Source organism: Leptodactylus fuscus, chromosome 4 (assembly GCF_031893055.1).
Source record: "Leptodactylus fuscus isolate aLepFus1 chromosome 4, aLepFus1.hap2, whole genome shotgun sequence".
Classification (NCBI taxonomy): Eukaryota; Metazoa; Chordata; class Amphibia; order Anura; family Leptodactylidae; genus Leptodactylus; species Leptodactylus fuscus.
In genome coordinates this window covers 40,461,315-40,483,552 of record NC_134268.1, presented here as the reverse complement: position 1 = coordinate 40,483,552, position 22,238 = coordinate 40,461,315, and positions in this window count along the sequence as shown.

Here is a 22,238-nt window from a genome sequence, read left to right as displayed (position 1 = left end):
TTTTATTGAAATAAAATGATATTGTGTTTGTAAGTCTCCTCCAACTGCGTAAGACATGTCATAATACAAGACAGAGCGTTTACACTAACCTAGAAACATCGTATACAGTATATGGACCCCTGGAACCGACAACTCGCTTACTATTCTGGCATGTATACAATAGTAGAGGGAAACATGGGTTCAAGGATTGGTAGAACCCATGTTTATTGGCTTTAAACTCCATCCGAAATATGGATCCCATTGTTTTCAGGACTCTGAAATATGAAGCGTCCTGCTTGATCTTGCTGTAAATTCTGTGGCTGATTTAGCAGTAGACCCCGCAGCTCGAGGATCACACATTTTATTCCCATTGAATCTGAGGGTGATAAGCATGCAAAACAGTAGTAGAAAACAAAGCTTTGCTTCAACTGCCCCCTGCATTATCCATAGGGTCAGAAGTGGAGAAAAAGCTGAGAAAAAAAATCAGCTCCCGAAATGTGAAGCAGATTTTGTTGATTTTTTATTTTTTTTTTAAATAAAACAAAACAAAAACTTAAAGGGATCCTATCATGAAAACACAATTCTTCTCCTACCTTTAGATGTCTATTCCGCACCGCCGTTCGGTAGAAATCCCGGTTTTTGTCGGTATGCAAATGAGTTCTCTTGGAGCACTGGGGGCGTCCACAATGCTACGAGAGAACTCTCCAGCACCACCTCCATTTTCTTCAGGAACGGCCTCTTCTAGTCCTCGGGCAGAGCCAACTGCGCATGCCCACAGTCCACAAGAAAATGGCCGCTTACTTACTGTGTAAATGGCCGCTTACTTACTGTGTAAATGGCCGCTTACTTACTGTGTAAATGGCCGCTTACTTACATGCGCAGTCGGCTCTGCCCGAGAACTAGAAATTTGATGCCCAGCACCTGAAGAAAACGTGTGAAGAGGTCGTTCCTGAATAAGATAGAGACGACGCTGGAGAGTTCTCTCACAGCATTGGGACGCCCCCAGTGCTGTTTGAATGCTGAGGCACGCCCCCAGTGCTCCAAGACAACTCATTTACATACCAACGAAAACCAGGATTTCTACCAAACGACGGCGCGGAGGTAGGAGAAGAATAGCCTTTCTTAAGGCTATTCCTACATGTTAGTCTGAAAAAATTGCATTTTAATGCTAGGATCCCTTTTGAAAAAAATCTGCCTTACATTCAAAGTGGATTTGACTCGCATTTGAAGCAGAATCTGCCTCAAAATCAGCTCCAAATTCGTCTGTGTAAACATATTCTAAATCAGTGGTTCCGAAACTGTGGGTTCCGACTCCCTGGTGGGTCATGTAAAGACTTCCAGGGGGTCAGTAAATGGAGATCTACTGCTGTATTGGTAGCACAGAAATGCACAGCTTACAGCAGTGGGCTCAGGGGAGGTGAGTAAAAATAACAATCACTTATACTCACCTCCCCTGGGCCTATTGTGCTGTTACATGCCCAGGTCAATCACATGATCAAGAGCTGGAACATCAGTAGAGGAGGTAGAGGAAAGAAGCTTGTGGTCCCCTGCTCTGATTTCCAGATTTAAGCATGGGTGTGATGGGGCGGAACATATTTTAGTAAGTAAGGTTATCCAGTTGAGTGACTGCTTTGAGACACTTTTTATTTCCTCGTACAACCCCTTTAATATTCCTTCTACACATACATATTAATGTTCTTTCAACCTCAGATTTGCATGTACCTCTGTATACCTTCAGTGTCATACTGTCATAGTGGGATTTTCGGTATGCATGGCATGTGAGGTTTATGCAGCAGTATATAAAGGGTGCACAGAATCCATACATAGATACATAAGGTCTGATCATTCTGGATTGTGGGAACACAAGGTGATGTGAAGGACATTGATCTTTTCATTTCTAAGGGACAACTGAATACATTTTTAGAACTCCACAGAACCCAAGGACTTGGGATCCTTATAGGTTTCTGCATCATCAAGTATAAGGGATATTTCTATACTCCTGTTCTTCTTTTATCCGTTCACTGTATCGATTCTTTGTCTATAATGACATTTATTGCAATTTAATTGTCCTGTAACTTGGTGTCCTCAGCAGAACCTGCCAGAAGCAGTCCAGGCTGCAGGACGCGTGTGCCAAAAAAGAAGAACCAAATGAAATCTAAGTCTATTTTTGTCAGTAAGTGAATCATATTTTCCCTAAAATGTAACAGGAGCTGTGAGCTGAAAAATCTTGTGTCACCGACGGCTTCCCACTGCTGATATTTACTCAGCCCTGACATGTCCATGTAACACTGAGCGGCCCAACACTAAATACTGTCATAATAATGCAACCAAAGGCTTCTATTTTCTTCTTCATACTGTATAGACTTGGTACTTATTGGATGGTTTCTCTCCTAGAAAATGTAGAAGTGAATTCACACTGAAATAGGAAAAAAAAAGATACTCAGCGGAAATGAAACAGCAAAGTTCAATCATGAGATAATGTCTGTGCAATTTAGAGGAAATCTATATATGGCACAGAAAGGCTTTACCTGCAGCACTGGGGAAAGCACCGGCTACAGCAAAAAGTCTCTCAGTGCATTGTATGGGCCTTACAGTAATTTAAAGCGCACAATGGTTTCCAGTACAGATGGATTAACCTCGTATAACACTGTCAGACTCCTAGGAACCCAGCTATAAAACATAGTGTATAACACTGTCAGGGCTCCTAGGAACCTATCTATAAAACATAGTGTATAACACTGTCAGGGCTCCTAGGAACCTATCTATAAAACATAGTGTATGACACTGTCAGGACTCCTAGGAACCCAGCTATAAAACATAGTGTAGAACACTGTCAGGGCTCCTAGGATCCTATCTATAAAACATAGTGTATAACACTGTCAGGGCTCCTAGGAACCTATCTATAAAACATAGTGTAGAACACTGTCAGGACTCCTAGGAACCTATCTATAAAACATAGTGTATAACACTGTCAGGGCTCCTAGGAACCTATCTATAAAACATAGTGTATAATACTGTCAGGGCTCCTAGGAATCTATCTCTAAAACATAGTGTAGAAAACTGTCAGGGCTCCTAGGAACCTATCTATAAAACATAGTGTAGAACACTGTCAGGACTCCTAGGAACCTATCTATAAAACATAGTGTAGAACACTGTCAGGGCTCCTAGGAACCTATCTATAACACATAGTGTATAACACTGTCAGGGCTCCTAGGAACCTATCTATAAAACATAGTGTAGAACATTGTCAGGGCTCCTAGGAACCTATCTATAAAACATAGTGTAGAATACTGTCAGGGCTCCTAGGAACCTATCTATAAAACATAGTGTAGAACACTGTCAGAGATCCAACTTGGCCAAACACTGGAGCTAGCCAGTAGAACCACAGAGATTTCCTAAGGGTACCAGCAGCTGTGTCATTGGAACAACCCAGCATGGTCATAGACACAGAAAAGAGAACCTTTCCACATAGTGTGGCTAATTCCAAAATAAGTATATATAAATGTAGCAGAATTAACCTAAACTTTTGCAATTGGTTAACCTCCTGCAGCATGATATCATATAATAGAAGACAATAAAAACAATGAAAAATCATTAGAAAATGTTTTTCAATTACTTTTTATTGGATTTCGTTGTTTTCTATGAGAAGATATCACAGTGCAGCAGTTTAACCAATTGCCAAAGTTCGAGTTAACGTTGTACATCTGTATACTACCATATACTACTTTATTGTAGTGGCACTGCTAGGAAATTAAACATTTGCTGCAAAAATATAAATCACATATTTTATGCTTTAATCCTCTACCAAATCTTAAAAGAAAGCTACAAAGCTAGTGAAGCAAATGTGTGACCTCTGTGCTTGTGGCTCCATCTTCTAGCCGGGGCAGTTTGTTTCTGTACTTATGGGCTACAAAGCTAAAAGTAAACCTGCAAATAGAACCAAAATATTTGCAAGGACAGAAATGTAAATTCATGTACAAAGGGTCATGTAAGCAATGGAGGCCACTATGTGCGGAAGCGCCTGTCACACTTTATGGGAATGGAAATACTTGTGCTTGGCACTAAAACAAAGGCCTCGCAATATCATCACTATCACCATCGCAGTAAACACTGTCTAAATATTTGTTCCTTTAGATAAAAGAAATCACTATCTCAAGATATCATGTCAGAAGTAAATATAGTAGACTAGAGGGAGGACCCGGCTTCGCACGGGTATATTACATTTTATGTTTGTGTAGTGGCGCCATAAGAATTGTCCAATTTTGCACTGGTGTATTTTGTATGTTGTTGTGTGTATGTCCATAAGCGTCATGTGATTATGTGTATCTCATTTTGAATGTCAGTGAAAAACCTGTGATCAGTTGTTATGGATACCTGGAGTAAAGCTGTATCTAATCCTTCCCCATGTAGTACTGTGTTTAGATGCAAGTATCTAATCCTACGGCATGTGGTACTGTGTGCAGACGTGTGTATCTAATCCTATGGCGTGTACAACTGTGTGAAGACACGTGTATCTAATCCTCCCCTGTGTGGTATTGTGTGAAGAGGCGCGTATCTAATCCTCCCCGTGTGGTACTGTGTGCAGACGCGCGTATCTAATCCTCCCCCGTGTGGTACTGTGTGCAGACGCGTATCTAATTCTCTGACTTGTGGTACTGTTTGCAGAGGCACGTATCTAATCCTCCAAAGTGTGGTACTGTGTGCACACACACGTATCTAATCCTCCCCTGTGTGGTATTGTGTGAAGAGGCGCGTATCTAATCCTTCGGCGTATGTAACTATGTGTAGATGCACGTATCTAATCCTTCGGCATGTGGAACATGTGCAGACGCACGTATCAAATCCTTCAGTGTGTGGAACTGTGTGCAGAAGTGCGTATTTAATCCTCTGGTGTGTGGGACTGTGTGCAGACCCGTGTATCTAATTCTACGGCATGTGGTACTGTGTGTAGACGCGCGTATCTAATCCTATGGCGTGTACAACTGTGTGAAGACACGTGTATCTAATCCTCCCCTTTATGGTATTGTGTGAAAAGGCACGTATCTAATCCTATGGCATGTGGTACTGTGTGCAGACACGTGTATCTAATCCTATGGCGTGTACAACTGTGTGAAGACATATGTATCTAATCCTCCTCTGTGTGGTATTGTGTGAAGAGGTGCGTATCTAATCCTACGGCGTGTGGAACTGTGTGCAGACGCGTGTATCCAATCCCCCGGCATGTGGTACTGTGTGCAGACGCGCGTATCTAATCCTACGGCGTGTGGAACTGTGTGTAGACGCGCGTATCTAATCCCCCGGCATGTGGTACTGTGTGCAGACGAGCGTATCTAATCCTATGGCATGTGGTACTGTGTGCAGAGGCATGTATCTAATCCTCCAAAGTGTGGTACTGTGTGCACACACACGTATCTAATCCTCCCCTGTGTGGTATTGTGTGAAGAGGCGCGTATCTAATCCTTCGGCGTGTGGAACTATGTGTAGACGCGCGTATATAATCCTACTGCATGTGGTACTGTGTGCAGACACGTGTATCTAATCCTATGGCGTGTACAACTGTGTGCAGACGCACGTATCTAATCCTCTGGAGTGTGGAACTGTGTGTAGATGCGTGTATCTAATCCTAAGGCCTGTGGTACTCTGTGTAGACGCGTGTATCTAATCCTATGGCGTGTACAAATATGTGCAGATGCGCGTATCTAATCCTCTGGAGTGTGGAGCAGTGTGTAGACGCCTGTATCTAATCCTTCGGCATGTGGAACCGTGTGCAGACATACGTATCAAATCCTTCAGTGTGTGGAACTGTGTGCAGAAGTGCGTATTTAATCCTCTGGTGTGTGGGACTGTGTGCAGACCCTTGTATCTAATTCTACGGCATGTGGTACTGTGTGCTGATCTGTGTATCTAATTCTACGGCATGTGGTACTGTGTGCAGACGCGTGTATCTAATCCTATGGCGTGTACAACTGTGTGAAGACACGTGTATCTAATCCTCCCCTGTGTGGTATTGTGTGAAGAGGTGCGTATCTAATCCTACGGCATATGGTACTGTGTGCAGACGCGTGTATCTAATCCTATGGCGTGTACAACTGTGTGAAGACACGTGTATCTAATCCTCCCCTGTGTGGTATTGTGTGAAGAGGCGCGTATCTAATCCTACGGCATGTGGTACTGTGTGCAGACGTGTGTATCTAATCCTATGGCGTGTACAACTGTGTGAAGACACGTGTATCTAATCCTCCCCTGTGTGGTACTGTGTGCAGACGCGTGTATGTAATCCTATGGCATGTGGTACTGTGTGTAGACGCGCGTATCTAATCCTCTGGAGTGTGGAACTGTGTGTAGACATGTGTAGCTAATCCTACGGCATGTGGTACTCTGTGCAGACGTGCGTATCTAATCCTCTGGAGTGTGGAACTGTGTGTAGACGCCTGTATCTAATCCTTCGGCATGTGGAACCGTGTGCAGACGCACTTATCTAATCCTTCAGTGTGTGGAACTGTGTGCAGAAGTGCGTATTTAATCCTCTGGTCTGTGGGACTGTGTGCAGACTCGTGTATCTAATCCTCTAACATGTGGTACTGTGTGCTGATCTGTGTATCTAATCCTGTGATGCGTGTATCTCAGTTTGGATATCAGTGTTGCATTGTGCATGTGGAGTGACCGTGTGTATTGCAGTTGGAATATGAATGAAACTCTTGCAGGTTTGTATTGGCTAAGGGGGGGGCACTGTGTTTGGAATGCTGTATCTCAGCAACGGTACGTCCGAGCGAGTTGGAGTCTCGTCTTAAACCTTCCCGGATACCTGAAGTATCTCTGTACCAAATTTGGTGAAGATCGGTCCAGTCGTTTGGTTCGCATTAGAGTACAGACAGACAGACAGACAGACAGACAGAAATTCATTTTTATAACTAGAGGGAGGACCCGGCTTCGCACGGGTATATTACATTTTATGTTTGTGTAGTGGCCCCATAAGAAATGTCCAATTTTGCACTGGTGTATTTTGTATGTGGTTTGTGTGTATGTCCATAAGCGTCATGTGATTATGTGTATCTCATTTTGGATATCAGTGAAAAACCTGTGATCAGTTGTTATGGATACCTGGAGTAAAGCTGTATCTAATCCTTCCCTGTGTAGTACTGTGTTTAGACGCAAGTATCTAATCCTTGTTGGTGTGGTACTGTGTGCAGATGCACATATCTAATCCTCCGGCGTGTGGTACTGTGTGCAGATGTGTGTATCTAATCCTCCCCCGTGTGGCATTGTGTGAAGAGGCACGTATCTAATCCTCCGGTAAGTGAAACTGTGTGCAGACGTGCATATCTAATCTTACTGCATGTGGTACTATGTGCAGACGCGCGTATCTAATCCTCTGGCGTGTGGTACTGTGTGCAAACAGGTGTATCTAATCCTCCCCCGTGTGGTACTGTGTGCTGAGACGCGTATCTAATTATCTGGTATGTGGTACTGTGTGCAGAGGCATGTATCTAATCCTCCAAAGTGTGGTACTGTGTTCAGACGCACGTATCTAATCCTCCCCTGTGTGGTAGTGTGTGAAGAGGCGCGTATCTAATCCTACGGCATGTGGAACTGTGTGTAGACACACGTATCTAATCCTACAGCATGTGGTACTGTATGCAGACGCGTGTATCTAATCCTATGGCGTGTACAACTGTGTGAAGATGTGCGTATCTAATCGTCTGACATGTGGAACTGTAAGCAGACGCACATATCTAATCCTACGGCATGTGGTACTGTGTGCACACGTGCTTATCTAATCCTCTGGTGTGTGGAACTGTGTGCAGATGCGCATATCTAATCCTCCCCTGTGTGGTATTGTGTGAAGAGTCACATATCTAATCCTACGGCGTATGGAACTGTGTGTAGACGCGCGTATCTAATCCTTTGGCGTGTGGTACTGTGTGCAGATGCGCGTATCTAATTCTTCCCTGTGTGGTACTGTGTGCTGATGCGTGTATCTAATTCTCTGGCTTGTGGTACTGTGTGCAAAGTCATGTATCTAATCCTCCAAAGTGTGGTACTGTATGCAGACACACGTATCTAATCCTCCCCTGTGTTGTACTGTGTGAAGAGGTGCGTATCTAATCCTACGGCATGTGGAACTGTGTGTAGATGCGCGTATCTAATCCTACAGCATGTGGTACTGTGTGCAGACGCGTGTATCTAATCCTCTCTGTGTGGTACTGTGTGCTGAGACGCGTATATAATTCTCTGGCGTGTGGTACTGTGTGCAGATGCACGTATCTAATCCTCCCCCGTGTGGTACTGTGTGCTGAGACATGTATGTAATTCTCTGGCTTGTGGTACTGTGTGCAGAGGCATGTATCTAATCCTCCAAAGTGTGGTACTGTGTGCAGACACACGTATCTAATCCTCCCCTGTGTGGTATTGTGTGAAGAGGTGCGTATCTAATCCTACGGCATGTGGAACTGAATGTAGACGCGCGTATCTAATCCTATGGCATGTGGTACTGTGTGCAGTCGCGTGTATCTAATCCTCCCTGTGTGATACTGTGTGCTGAGACGTGTATGTAATTCTCTGGCTTGTGGTACTGTGTGCAGAGGCATGTATCTAATCCTCCAAAGTGTGGTACTGTGTGCAGACACGCGTATCTAATCCTCCCCTGTGTGGTATTGTGTGAAGAGGCGCGTATCTAATCCTACGGCATGTGGAACTGTGTGTAGATGCACGTATCTAATCCTACGGCATGTGGTACTGTGTGCAGATGTGCATATCTTATGCTCTGGCGTGTAGAACTATGTGCAGATGCGTGTATCCAATCCTTTGGCATGTGGTACTGTGTGCAGACGCATGTATCCAATCCCCCGGCGTGTGGTACTTTGTGCAGACGCGTGTATCTAATCCTTCGGCATGTGGAACTGTGTGCAGAAGCGCATATTTAATCCTCTGGTTTGTGGGACTGTGTGCAGACACGTGTATCTAATCCTCTGGCGTGTGATACTGTGTGCTGATCTGTGTATCTAATCCTCTGATGCATGTATCTCAGTTTAGATATCAGTGTTGGGTTGTGTATGTGGCGTGACCATGTGTATTGCAGTTAGAAAATGAGTGAAAGACTTGCAGGTTTGTATTGGCTAAGGGGGGGGGGCATTGTGCTTGGAATGCTGTATCTCAGCAACGGTACGTCCGAGCGAGTTGGAGTCTCGTCTTAAACCTTCCCGGATATCTGAAGTATCTCTGTACCAAATTTGGTGAAGATCGGTCCAGTCGTTTGGTTCGCATTAGAGCACAGACAGACAGACAGACAGACAGACAGAAATTCATTTTTATAATATAGGGAGATATAGGGAGATATATCTAAGTTGTAGATCAGTAGCCTCCAAAGTCGCTGGGGGCAGTCGCTGGGTTCCCAGCAATCGTGGACACAGAAGACTAAAAGGCCCCCTATAGCCTCTGGCACTCACGCACTTCTAGGGTCCATACAGTATATGCGCGCTCATTTTGGCAAAATACACGCTCGTTTACTCCATGTGAATGGACCCTTATGGGGCTATGGGCGCTGTCAGAACTTAAAGTCCCAGCAGCCACAAAGGTTCACATAAGTGCACTGGTGCTCCATTCACAAGGAGGCTTTAGAGGAACTTTTGGTCCTCCATGTCTTGATCACTGGCAGACATGGTGGTCAAGCCCCAGTGGTTGGACACTTATCTCCTGTCCATTGTGCAAGATCAAAGACCGTGTAAATGAACAGCACACTTCCACTGTTGAGGAGAATGATTTTTTAATGTAGATAGTGAGCCCCATATACATTTTTTCCCTATTAGTATGTCTTTGGAATATGGAAGGCAATCCACGCAAACATGGGGAGAACATACAAACTCATTGCAGGATGGCTCTGGCAGGATTTGAACCCAAATCTCCAAGGCTGCAGTGCTAACCACTGAGCCACCATGTTGCCCCGAGGAGGAGGATGAATTTTGTCCAATACTGGAGAAACCGTCCTCTTCCTCACAAGTGTCCTGAGTTGTCCACTTTGTAAAACCAGATGGAATCTATGTGGCCAGGAGAAATCTTCCATCACAAGTTGTCCAATGCTCTCTCAAGTTGGTTACACCCTGAGCTATCCCCCACTCCTGTAAGTTCCTCCTTCTAAGCAGTCAACAAACTCATCGAGAGTGCAGAAATGGGCCCTTAAATAGGGAGTCGCTCCCACCTGGTTAGCTTAAATGTCACTTGACGTCCATGAATCCAACCACAAGATCAACAAAGAACTTCTCTTGCAGTGCAACTTACAGGTGCAACTACTTTCCGCCTATCATTGAGCGATACGGCTTCCAAAAAACACTAGAACACTGAGTGCACCATGAATTATACCAATTAAAATGGCACAAGGATACACACCATAGTGCAAATATATCACGACACACAACAGCAACCAGACTACGCCAGGTTGTGATACACTAAACTCAACAGTCACAAGTACATTCTAGAAAGGGGTTTGACCCCTTCCAAGCAGCAAAGCCTCAATATTTAAGAACTGCACCTCCTTCCTCTTTGTCTTATATCTGGATATTAAAACTATGGTGCACTTACTAGCAGACGTCTGAGTCCAGCTGGGGCCTGGTAAGTAACATCACAGCGCTCAGAAGTTACTGTTGTCTTGAAGAACTTGACTCATGGGTGAAAAACCGCTATGGTAAAATATCTATATGCGATGTGTGTTCTCCCTGTGAATCTGTGGATATCCTTTGTATAAAGGCACTTTCAGAATTGTATATTTTGGCTGTTATTTTGTATCAGTAGTTGGAAACCAAAACTAGGAGTTGAATTTGCAAACAGATGGTATAATAGAAAGATTTCAAGCTCTTCTGTATTTTGGACCCATTCCTGGTTTCTGCTTACAAATACTGACACTATCTGGACTTCTATATGCAATTTTGGATACCAAATTTATTTAAGTTTGGTTAAAATTTAATTTAATTACAATTCATTGTTATGACACTCAAAAAGTAGTGGTCCTGAAGTTAAAAAAGTAAATTGTGAGTCCAAAATAAGCTGTACCCGAAATCTGCATCAATGATAAAGAGTGGCTGAAGCAGATTGCATCTGGGATCGTCTGATCAGTCCAGAATTTTGGATGTGGAAATCAGAGAGACAAAGAGCAACAAACAGGGAGGGAGAAAATTGGAGGCATTTTAGCCCAGTCTGACAGATAGATAGGTTAGAGTCCTAGGTTGCAAACATGAGGGCTGCATGCATCCTATAGGCACAGGTTCCCCCTACAGTGCTGCCACTCCAGCAAGTATAAGAGGAGCCCCAACCCAGTTCTGAAACTTTTTGATTTGTAGGCTCAGCTGTGATGAAAGCCCCCCATGGCAGTAGAAGAGTATGGAAGATTAGCGGCAGGGGAGCGTTCATCACCACCCCGCTATTACGCTGAGCTGTGAAGCCAGGCCCTTTGACACCGCAGGTATATCTGTGCAGAAATTCAGTTAACTGTCCACTTTCTAAGGGTATATAACACAGAGGACATGAAAGGTCTTCTTTAAGGTACTGGATCCTTATGATAAGTTATATAAGGGACCACTATCTAATTTCAATAACTAATTTCCAAAGCCTAATGCATGTGATGCATGCAGGAGTGTTTTACCATATTGCTGGGCCAAGTGCAAAGATTACATCAGTGTGTAATAATGTCCTACTTAGTAATAATGCCCATGGGTGGTTCATCCACACACAGTATGATGCCCCAAGTGCCCCCACACAAGTGCAATGCCTACTTAGCGTTGCCCACAGAGTATAATGCCCCTTAGTTACCTCCACACAGCATGATGCCCCATTAGTGCCAATCACAAGTATAATGTAGCCACACACACAGTAGCACCTGTACCCACAAAGGTATCTCCATTCTTCCCCTGCTTCTCTTATCTAGAGATGGGCGAACCTCTCAAAATAAATTTCATGTCAGGTCCAGGTGGTTCAGGGCCAAGATCTGTTTCAGGCCGAACAAGTTCAGTACAAACCACAGCATAAAACATAGTGTAGGACACTGTCAGGGCTCCTAGGAACCTATCTATAAAACATAGTATATAACACTGTTAGGGCTCCTAGGAACCTATCTATAAAACATAGTGTAGGACACTGTCAGGGCTCCTAGGAACCTATCTATAAAACATAGTATATAACACTGTCAGGGCTCCTAGGAACCTATCTATAAAACATAGTGTAGGACACTGTCAGGGCTCCTAGGAACCTATCTATAAAACATAGTGTAGAACACTGTCAGAGCTCCTAGGAATCTATCTATAAAACATAGTGTATAACACTGTCAGGGCTCCTAGGAACCTATCTATAACACATAGTGTAGAATACTGTAAGAATTCCTAGGAACCTATCTATAAAACATAGTACAGAATACTCTTAGGGCTCCTAGGAACCTATTGTGACATCTTTGCCTGTTCGGACTTCTACACCATCCACCGGCCACATGCTACAACACAGGAGGTGTATCTATTTATGATCATCTACTCCTGGGTTTCCTGTTGTTTTAGAACAGCGAAATTAGTTGTAGTGTACCAATCCAGACAGTGCTCTGATTTCCGCTCGTTACTAAAGAGTTAACATTAGTTGCCCTTTTGATTGACATCCTTCCTTGCCAATCATGCCTTGGGGCAGACCCTTGATATCCTTTATATAGTTTTCCAACCCTCTCTTGGATGCTTGGTATTAGTCTCCTTGAACACGCTAGCTTTATACTGTTTCTATTATTATCTAGTTCAGACCTTTACTTTTCCTTTGACTATTCTTCTGGTTCTAATTCTGTACTTCTCTGCCAGATTGGTTCTGACCCATGGCTCTCTTGATTAACCATGCCTGTTTGTTTGTCTTGTCTGTTTTGTGTATTCTGTGTTTTGTGAAAACTGGGACCGTCACCCAGTTTTCCTCTTCCACTTAGGGTAGTTGAGGCAAGTAGGTAGGGACTGGGAGTGGGTCATTATAACTCTGTCTCCATCTTTCCCCTTCCTTCCAGGCTCTAGCAGTAGCTACTGGAGAATTGCTTAAAGGACAATTCTTTAACACCTATCTATAAAACATAGCATGGAACACTGTGAAGGCATAGAACGTATACAATTTCTAGCTCTCTAAGAGGAACACAGCTGAAGTTTCGTTGATGTGAAAAGTGACATGTAAGTCTATGGAAAACGGATGGTAAGCTGTGGATACAGTGGACTCAGAGTTTAGCCGTAAACTGCTCTGACACTCTTTTTATGCATTTTAACATTTAAAACTCTCCAATATTATTATTTTGGGAATATGTGCTTGACTATGGTTTTGAAAAACACATCGCAGTTATACTGCAAAAATGAATAGTTTTATGGAAAAAGTAGCCAGTTTTGATGACTTTAAATGTTACCGGCATATTGTTATATAGGAGAATAATTTGTGACTGTGAGCGAAGCAGAAAAGTGGTGAAACATTGGCTTTCCAAAAAAAAAAATCCAAAAACACCAAAATGGTGTGATGTAGTGCAATGTGATGGACAAGGCCGTATGATATCTCTGGCTGAGTAGTGGTGGTAGCCGTAACAAAATGAGTGGCAGTCCAGAATGGGATCATATAATGGAGGGGTGGCAGAGGTGGTAACTGTATCAGCCTAAGTGGCAGGCAGGCTCGTATGGATTAATATGATGGGCCATGTCACACTGTTTTTGGGTGAGCAAAAAAACCGCTTAAATAAAGTAAAAGAGATGTTTTTGGATTAATGTAGGTGGAAATTCAACTCTTGCCCAAAAAGCCCTTAAAAAAAGATTTTTTCACTAAGAGGACATAACCAAATCCGCTGATACCAAGCGGAAACAGTTATAGTCTATGGAGTATACAGGTAACTGCTTTTTAAGCAGATTAGGTTTCCGTTCTTTGGTACCCAAGAGGACCCGAAGAACGGAAACCCGAATGCAGGTGTGAACCTAACGTCAACTGTATTCTAATTCTCCTACTCCTAGCTAAGATGTCCATCTCCTCCTTCCACCATCACTGACATGCCTCTTATTCCAGCCCACACAACCTAATTGCATTGTTTGTCCTATGGTTAAAGCAGCTCTGCATGTGTTTGATGCTCTTAGGCCTGGTTCACATCTGTGTTCGGTATTCTGTACGGGGAATCCACTTGGGGACCCCCTGAATGGAATATCGAACACATTAAAAAGCGGTGAGCAATGAAAGCACACGGACCCCATAGACTATGATGGGGTCTGTGTGTTTTCCGTGTGGTGTCCGCACAAATTATTCAGAGAGAAAAGTATTTGAAGCACTACTTTTCTCTTCAAATGATTCGTTCGGACACCACATGGAAAACACACCAACCTGCTTTTTAATGCGTTCGGTATTCTGTTTGGGGGGTTCACCGAACGGAATACTGAGCGCAGATGTGAACCAGGCCTTATACTGTAGAGAATCTGTATGCTCCATAAAAACATTTGTATATCAAAATAACTTATTTAAAGAATATCCAATAATATGTTTTAGTCCACGTTGGCCGCTTCCAGCATTACAGGCCACGCTCCAGGCCCCAGATTACATTCTCTGCATCCCCCATTGCTGTAGATACTGAAAGACAATAGATGATACTGTGAATTCCAATGGAAGGCTGAAATCCATACAAGATTCCCAGGAGAGCTGAAAGCAGGAAGATCATTTATATTTGTTATCGGATAATACAGAAGATCAGATCATCTCTTCCCATCCCAGTTTCACAAGCGGCAGGATTATTACTTTATAGATTGCCATATTGCTGGTGTGATGTCGGTACTTTATAAAAGAGAGGTTTGTCACAGTAAATAATACACATATATGGCGCTGTTAATAAGATCCAGAGAGAAACGAAATTCCTCCTTTATTACTCCGACTTGTCAAGAAACATCCTGGAACCTTCTGAGACACAAATGGCTTTTTTAACCACATGAGGACCGCCGTACGTAAATTTACGGCCTCATGTGCTGGTACCTAAAGACCGGACTATTGCCGAAATACGTCCGGCCTTTAGGTACCTTTCTGGCGGGGGGAGGGGTGCGGGGGGGACAGGGGTTAGGTGTTACTAACACCTAACCCCTTCCTCCATAACGTCCAGTCGGAACTGAGTCCGACTGGACGTGTTAACCCTTTCGATCGCGCCGTCAAACATCACGGCGCGATCGAAAGGGATCCGCCGACAATTGAAAGTGATCGGCACCCCCCGCGGCGAGATCGAGGGGTGCCGATGTCAGTAACAGGTAGTCTGGGGTCTGGCCAGTGACCCCAGACTACCGGAGCCCCCACATACCTGGTGATCCTGCCAGGCGGTGGAGGAAGTGAGCGATGTGTCTCACTTCCTCTGCAGCTTGCAGGACACGAGCAGGCTCATGTCCTGCTCGTGTCCTGCAAGCTACTATACAGAATCAGTTGGTGCTTTCATCAAAGCATCAACTGATTCAAGTGTCCTAAAGGGACACATGAAAAAGTTAAAAAAAAAGTTTAAAAAAAAAAAAAAAGTGTATGAAAAAAGTAATAAAGTTCTAAAGTCCAAAAATCCCTTTTTTCTATACAAAATGAATTATGTAAAAAAAAGCACTAAAAATTAAAAAAAGCAATACATATTTGGTATCGCCGCGTCCGTAACAACCTGTACAATAAAACTGAAATAATATTTAATGTACACGGTGAACGTCGGGGAAAAAAAAACGGAAAAAACTCGCCGGAAGTAATGATTTTTTGCCATCTCATCCTACAAAATATGCTATAAAAAGTGATCAAAAAGTCATATTCACCCCACAACAATGCCAATAAAAAGCGCACATTTTCCCGCAAAAAATAAGCCCTCAACCAACACTGTCAACCGAAAAATAAAAATGTTACGCCTCTCAGAAGATGGCGATGCAAAAAACATTGATTTATGTCCCCAAATCTGTTTTTGTTCTGCAGACTTAGTATCGCATAAAAAAATAGCATAAATGAGGTATCGCCGTAACCGTACCGACCCGCAGAATAAAGGACACATGTTACTTATACTGTACGCTGCATGGCGAAAAATTTAAAATGTAAAACTCAATGCAGGATTGATTTTTTTTTTTTTTAATCCAGCAAGAAAGAGTTAATAAAATGTAATCAGTAAGTTGTAGGCACCCAAAAATGGTGTCATTACAAAATGCATCTCATCCCGCAAACAACAAACCCTTATATGGCCATGTCACCAGAAAAATAAAGAAAATATAGCATCTAGCAATGTGAAGGCAAAACTCCCCCAAAATCGCCAAATTATTAGAACACAACTGGCTGCGGCAGGTAGGGAATATATAAGCTGTGCGAGCGAATATCAGGGGACACCCCAGATTTACAGCTTATGAGCGAAAAAACACCAGAAGTGACCCCCAGAGTGACTCGACCAATCATAGGAGCTCCTGGGACATAGTAGGGAATTTGGTGTCTGCAATGTTCTCCGCACTGCTTATATGTTCCCTCTTCGCCATCCGCTGTGCAGTCACGTCCAGGATACTAATACTCACTACACCCCCTGATAAATTCTTTGAGGGGTGCAGTTTTCAAAATGGGGTCACTCCTTTGGGGAATCCGCTTTTCTGGTACTTTACAAGCTCTACAAACATGACATGGCGTTCAAATACCAAACATCCAAATCTGTGCTCCAAAAGCCGCATAGCGCTCCTTCCCTTCTGCGCCCTGCTGTGCGCCCAAACTGCAGTTTATGCCACATGTATGACACATGTATGACACTGGTGTACCCGTTATATCGGACGTAATGTCATATGTGGTATAAACTGATATTAGGGCACAGCCAGACACAGAAGGGAAGAAGGGTTATTGGGTTTTTGGAGCACAGACGGTTTGGTTTTTGGATGCCATGACGCTTTTGCAGAGCTGAAACGCCAGTAACGTCCCTGATATGAGACGTTATTTTGGAAACTACACCCCTGAAGGATTTATCCAGGGGTACAGAGAGCATTTTAACCCCCAAGTGTTGCTATAACTTATTATCCATAAATAAATACGAAGCTGATTGTGAAAGGTGAAAATGACAATTTTTCCAGGAATCCGTCATTTCAGTGCGTAATATATTGTGCCCGACTTGTATCAGAGATGAACGCTCTAAAAGCTGTTGTGCCCGGGATACCCGCTTACCAGTTTTTGGAGTGTCTCTGCTGACATAAGTTGGGCACAACATATCAGATACTGAAATGGCGAATCTCTGGAAAATTTTCATTTTTAACTTCTCATTATCAGCTGTGATTTCATTTCTGGAAACTAAATAAATGCAACACTCAGGGGTTAAAAATGCTCGCTACACCACTTGATAAATCCCATGAGTGGGGTAGTGTCCAAAATGGGGTGACATGTCTGCAGATTCCACTTTATTGGCAATTCAGGGGCTTTGCAAAAGTGGCATGACTTCCAAAAACCAAACTGTGCTCCAAAAACCAAAATAGCGCTCCTTCCCTTCTGTGCCCGGCTGTGCCCAAACAGCCATTTATACCCACATATGGCATTAAGTACGTTATCCGGGGTACACCAGTGTCATACATGTGGGCATACACCGCTATTTGGGTACCCAGCAGGACGCAGATGTGAAGGAGCGATATGTGCTTTTGGAGTGCAGATTTAGATTCTTTGTTTTTGGACACCACGTCACATTTGCAGAGGCCCTAAAATTGTCCCTACAAAATGGGGTCACTTCTTGGTGAATTCCAGTTTACGGTCACCTGTGTAGTTTCTAAAATGGGGTCACAATGAGGGGTTTCCATTGTATTGATACTTTAGGGGCTCAGCTAATGCGACATGGCACCTGAGAACTATTCCAGCCACATCTGCTTTCTAAAAGCCAAATAGCGCTCTTTCCATTCTGAGCCCCACTATGTACCCATACAGCAGATTATGGCCACATATTGGGTATTTCCGTGTTAAGAAGAAATTGTGTAACAAACTCTGGGGGGCTTTTAATTCTTCAGCTACTTGCAAAATTAAAAATATGGCGCTAAATGGATAATTAATTGGGAAAAAAAGTAATTTTTCATTTTTACGTCCCATTGTTAATAAAATCTGTGAATCAGCTGTGAGACCAAAATGCTCACCAAACCCCTAGATAAATTCTATGAGGGGTGTAGTTTCCAAAATGGGGTCACTTTTAGGGGGTTTCCACTGTATTGGTACTTTAGGGGCTCTGCAAATGCGACATGGCACCTGAAAAATATTCCAGCAAAATCTGCCCTTCAAAAGCCGAACAGCGCTCTTTCCATTCTGAGCCCCGCCATGTTCCCATACAGTAGATTATTACCACATATGGGGCATTTCTGTGTTCAGGAGAAATTGTATAACGAATAGAGATGAGCGAACAGTGTTCTATCGAACTTATGTTCGATCGGATATTAGGCTGTTCGGCATGTTCGAATCGAATCGAACACCGCGTGGTAAAGTGCGCCATTACTCGATTCCCCTCCCACCTTCCCTGGCGCCTTTTTTGCTCCAATAACAGCGCAGGGTAGGTGGGACAGGAACTACGACACCGGTGACGTTGAAAAAAGTAGGCAAAACCCATTGGCTGCCGAAAACATGTGACCTCTAATTTAAAAGAACAGCGACGCCCAGGTTCGTGTCATTCTGAGCTTGCAATTCACCGAGGACGGAGGTTTCCGTCCAGCTAGCTAGGGCTTAGATTCTGGGTAGGCAGGGACAGGCTAGGATAGGAAGGAGAAGACAACCAACAGCTCTTATAAGAGCTAAATTCCAGGGAGAAGCTTGTCAGTGTAACGTGGCACTGACGGGCTCAATCGCCGCAACCCAGCTTTCCCAGGATCCTGAATGGAATACACTGTCAGTGTATTCCCGTATACCCGATATATACCCCGATACCCGTTCCAACGGTGTGCCCCCCCACCTTCACCCCAGAAATACCCTGCAAGTCCCCTAGCAATAGAATTGGGGCTATATACACCCACAATTTTTACTACTGGTATACAGTGCCATTGTCTGACTGGGAATTCAAAGAATATATTGGGAATACAAATACCCTCATTTCTTGCTACTGCCATATAGTGCCAGTGTCTGACTGGGAATTCAAAGAATATATTGGGGTTACGTGCACCCACAATTTTTACTACTGGTATACAGTGCCATTGTCTGACTGGGAATTCAAAGAATATATTGGGAATACAAATACCCTCATTTCTTGCTACTGCCATATAGTGCCAGTGTCTGACTGGGAATTCAAAGAATATATTGGGGTTACGTGCACCCACAATTTTTACTACTGGTATACAGTGCCATTGTCTGACTGGGAATTCAAAGAATATATTGGGAATACAAATACCCTCATTTCTTGCTACTGCCATATAGTGCCAGTGTCTGACTGGGAATTCAAAGAATATATTGGGGTTACGTGCACCCACAATTTTTACTACTGGTATACAGTGCCATTGTCTGACTGGGAATTCAAAGAATATATTGGGAATACAAATACCCTCATTTCTTGCTACTGCCATATAGTGCCAGTGTCTGACTGGGAATTCAAAGAATATATTGGGGTTACGTGCACCCACAATTTTTACTACTGGTATACAGTGCCATTGTCTGACTGGGAATTCAAAGAATATATTGGGAATACAAATACCCTCATTTCTTGCTACTGCCATATAGTGCCAGTGTCTGACTGGGAATTCAAAGAATATATTGGGGTTACGTGCACCCACAATTTTTACTACTGGTATACAGTGCCATTGTCTGACTGGGAATTCAAAGAATATATTGGGAATACAAATACCCTCATTTCTTGCTACTGCCATATAGTGCCAGTGTCTGACTGGGAATTCAAAGAATATATTGGGGTTACGTGCACCCACAATTTTTACTACTGGTATACAGTGCCATTGTCTGACTGGGAATTCAAAGAATATATTGGGAATACAAATACCCTCATTTCTTGCTACTGCCATATAGTGCCAGTGTCTGACTGGGAATTCAAAGAATATATTGGGGTTACGTGCACCCACAATTTTTACTACTGGTATACAGTGCCATTGTCTGACTGGGAATTCAAAGAATATATTGGGAATACAAATACCCTCATTTCTTGCTACTGCCATATAGTGCCAGTTTCTGACTGGTAATTCAAAGAATATATTGTGGTTACGTGCACCCACAATTTTTACTACTGGTATACAGTGCCATTGTCTGACTGGGAATTCAAAGAATATATTGGGGTTATAAATACCCTCATTTCTTGCTACTGCCATATAGTGCCAGTTTCTGACTGGTAATTCAAAGAATATATTGAGGTTACGTGCACCCACAATTTTTACTACTGGTATACAGTGCCATTGTCTGACTGGGAATTCAAAGAATATATTGGGAATACAAATACCCTCATTTCTTGCTACTGCCATATAGTGCCAGTGTCTGACTGGGAATTCAAAGAATATATTGGGGTTACGTGCACCCACAATTTTTACTACTGGTATACAGTGCCATTGTCTGACTGGGAATTCAAAGAATATATTGGGGTTATAAATACCCTCATTTCTTGCTACTGCCATATAGTGCCAGTTTCTGACTGGTAATTCAAAGAATATATTGGGGTTACGTGCACCCACAATTTTTACTACTGGTATACAGTGCCATTGTCTGACTGGGAATTCAAAGAATATATTGGGAATACAAATACCCTCATTTCTTGCTACTGCCATATAGTGCCAGTGTCTGACTGGGAATTCAAAGAATATATTGGGAATACAAATACCCTCATTTCTTGCTACTGCCATATAGTGCCAGTTTCTGACTGGTAATTCAAAGAATATATTGGGGTTACGTGCACCCACAATTTTTACTACTGGTATACAGTGCCATTGTCTGACTGGGAATTCAAAGAATATATTGGGAATACAAATACCCTCATTTCTTTCTACTGCCATATAGTGCCAGTGTCTGACTGGGAATTCAAAGAATATATTGGGGTTACGTGCACCCACAATTTTTACTACTGGTATACAGTGCCATTGTCTGACTGGGAATTCAAAGAATATATTGGGGTTATAAATACCCTCATTTCTTGCTACTGCCATATAGTGCCAGTTTCTGACTGGTAATTCAAAGAATATATTGGGGTTACGTGCACCCACAATTTTTACTACTGGTATACAGTGCCATTGTCTGACTGGGAATTCAAAGAATATATTGGGAATACAAATACCCTCATTTCTTGCTACTGCCATATAGTGCCAGTGTCTGACTGGGAATTCAAAGAATATATTGGGGTTACGTGCACCCACAATTTTTACTACTGGTATACAGTGCCATTGTCTGACTGGGAATTCAAATAATATATTGGGGTTATAAATACCCTCATTTCTTGCTACTGCCATATAGTGCCAGTTTCTGACTGGTAATTCAAAGAATATATTGGGGTTACGTGCACCCACAATTTTTACTACTGGTATACAGTGCCATTGTCTGACTGGGAATTCAAAGAATATATTGGGAATACAAATACCCTCATTTCTTGCTACTGCCATATAGTGCCAGTGTCTGACTGGGAATTCAAAGAATATATTGGGGTTACGTGCACCCACAATTTTTACTACTGGTATACAGTGCCATTGTCTGACTGGGAATTCAAAGAATATATTGGGAATACAAATACCCTCATTTCTTGCTACTGCCATATAGTGCCAGTGTCTGACTGGGAATTCAAAGAATATATTGGGGTTACGTGCACCCACAATTTTTACTACTGGTATACAGTGCCATTGTCTGACTGGGAATTCAAAGAATATATTGGGAATACAAATACCCTCATTTCTTGCTACTGCCATATAGTGCCATTGTCTGACTGGGAATTCAAAGAATATATTGGGGTTACGTGCACCCACAATTTTTACTACTGGTATACAGTGCCAATTTCTAACTAGGAATTCAAAATGCGCAAGGCTCCCGGAAAGGGACGTGGACGAGGCCGTGGGCGAGGTCGGGGGAATGGTTCTGGGGAGCAAGGTAGCAGTGAAGCCACAGGGCGTCCCGTGCCTACTCCTGTGGGGCAGCAAGCATTGCGCCACTCCACAGTGCCAGGGTTGCTTGCCACATTAACTAAACTGCAGGGTACAAACCTTAGTAGGCCCGAGAACCAGGAACAGGTCTTGCAATGGCTGTCAGAGAACGCTTACAGCACATTGTCCAGCAGCCAGTCAGACTCTGCCTCCTCTCCTCCTATTACCCAACAGTCTTGTCTTCCTTCCTCCCAAAAT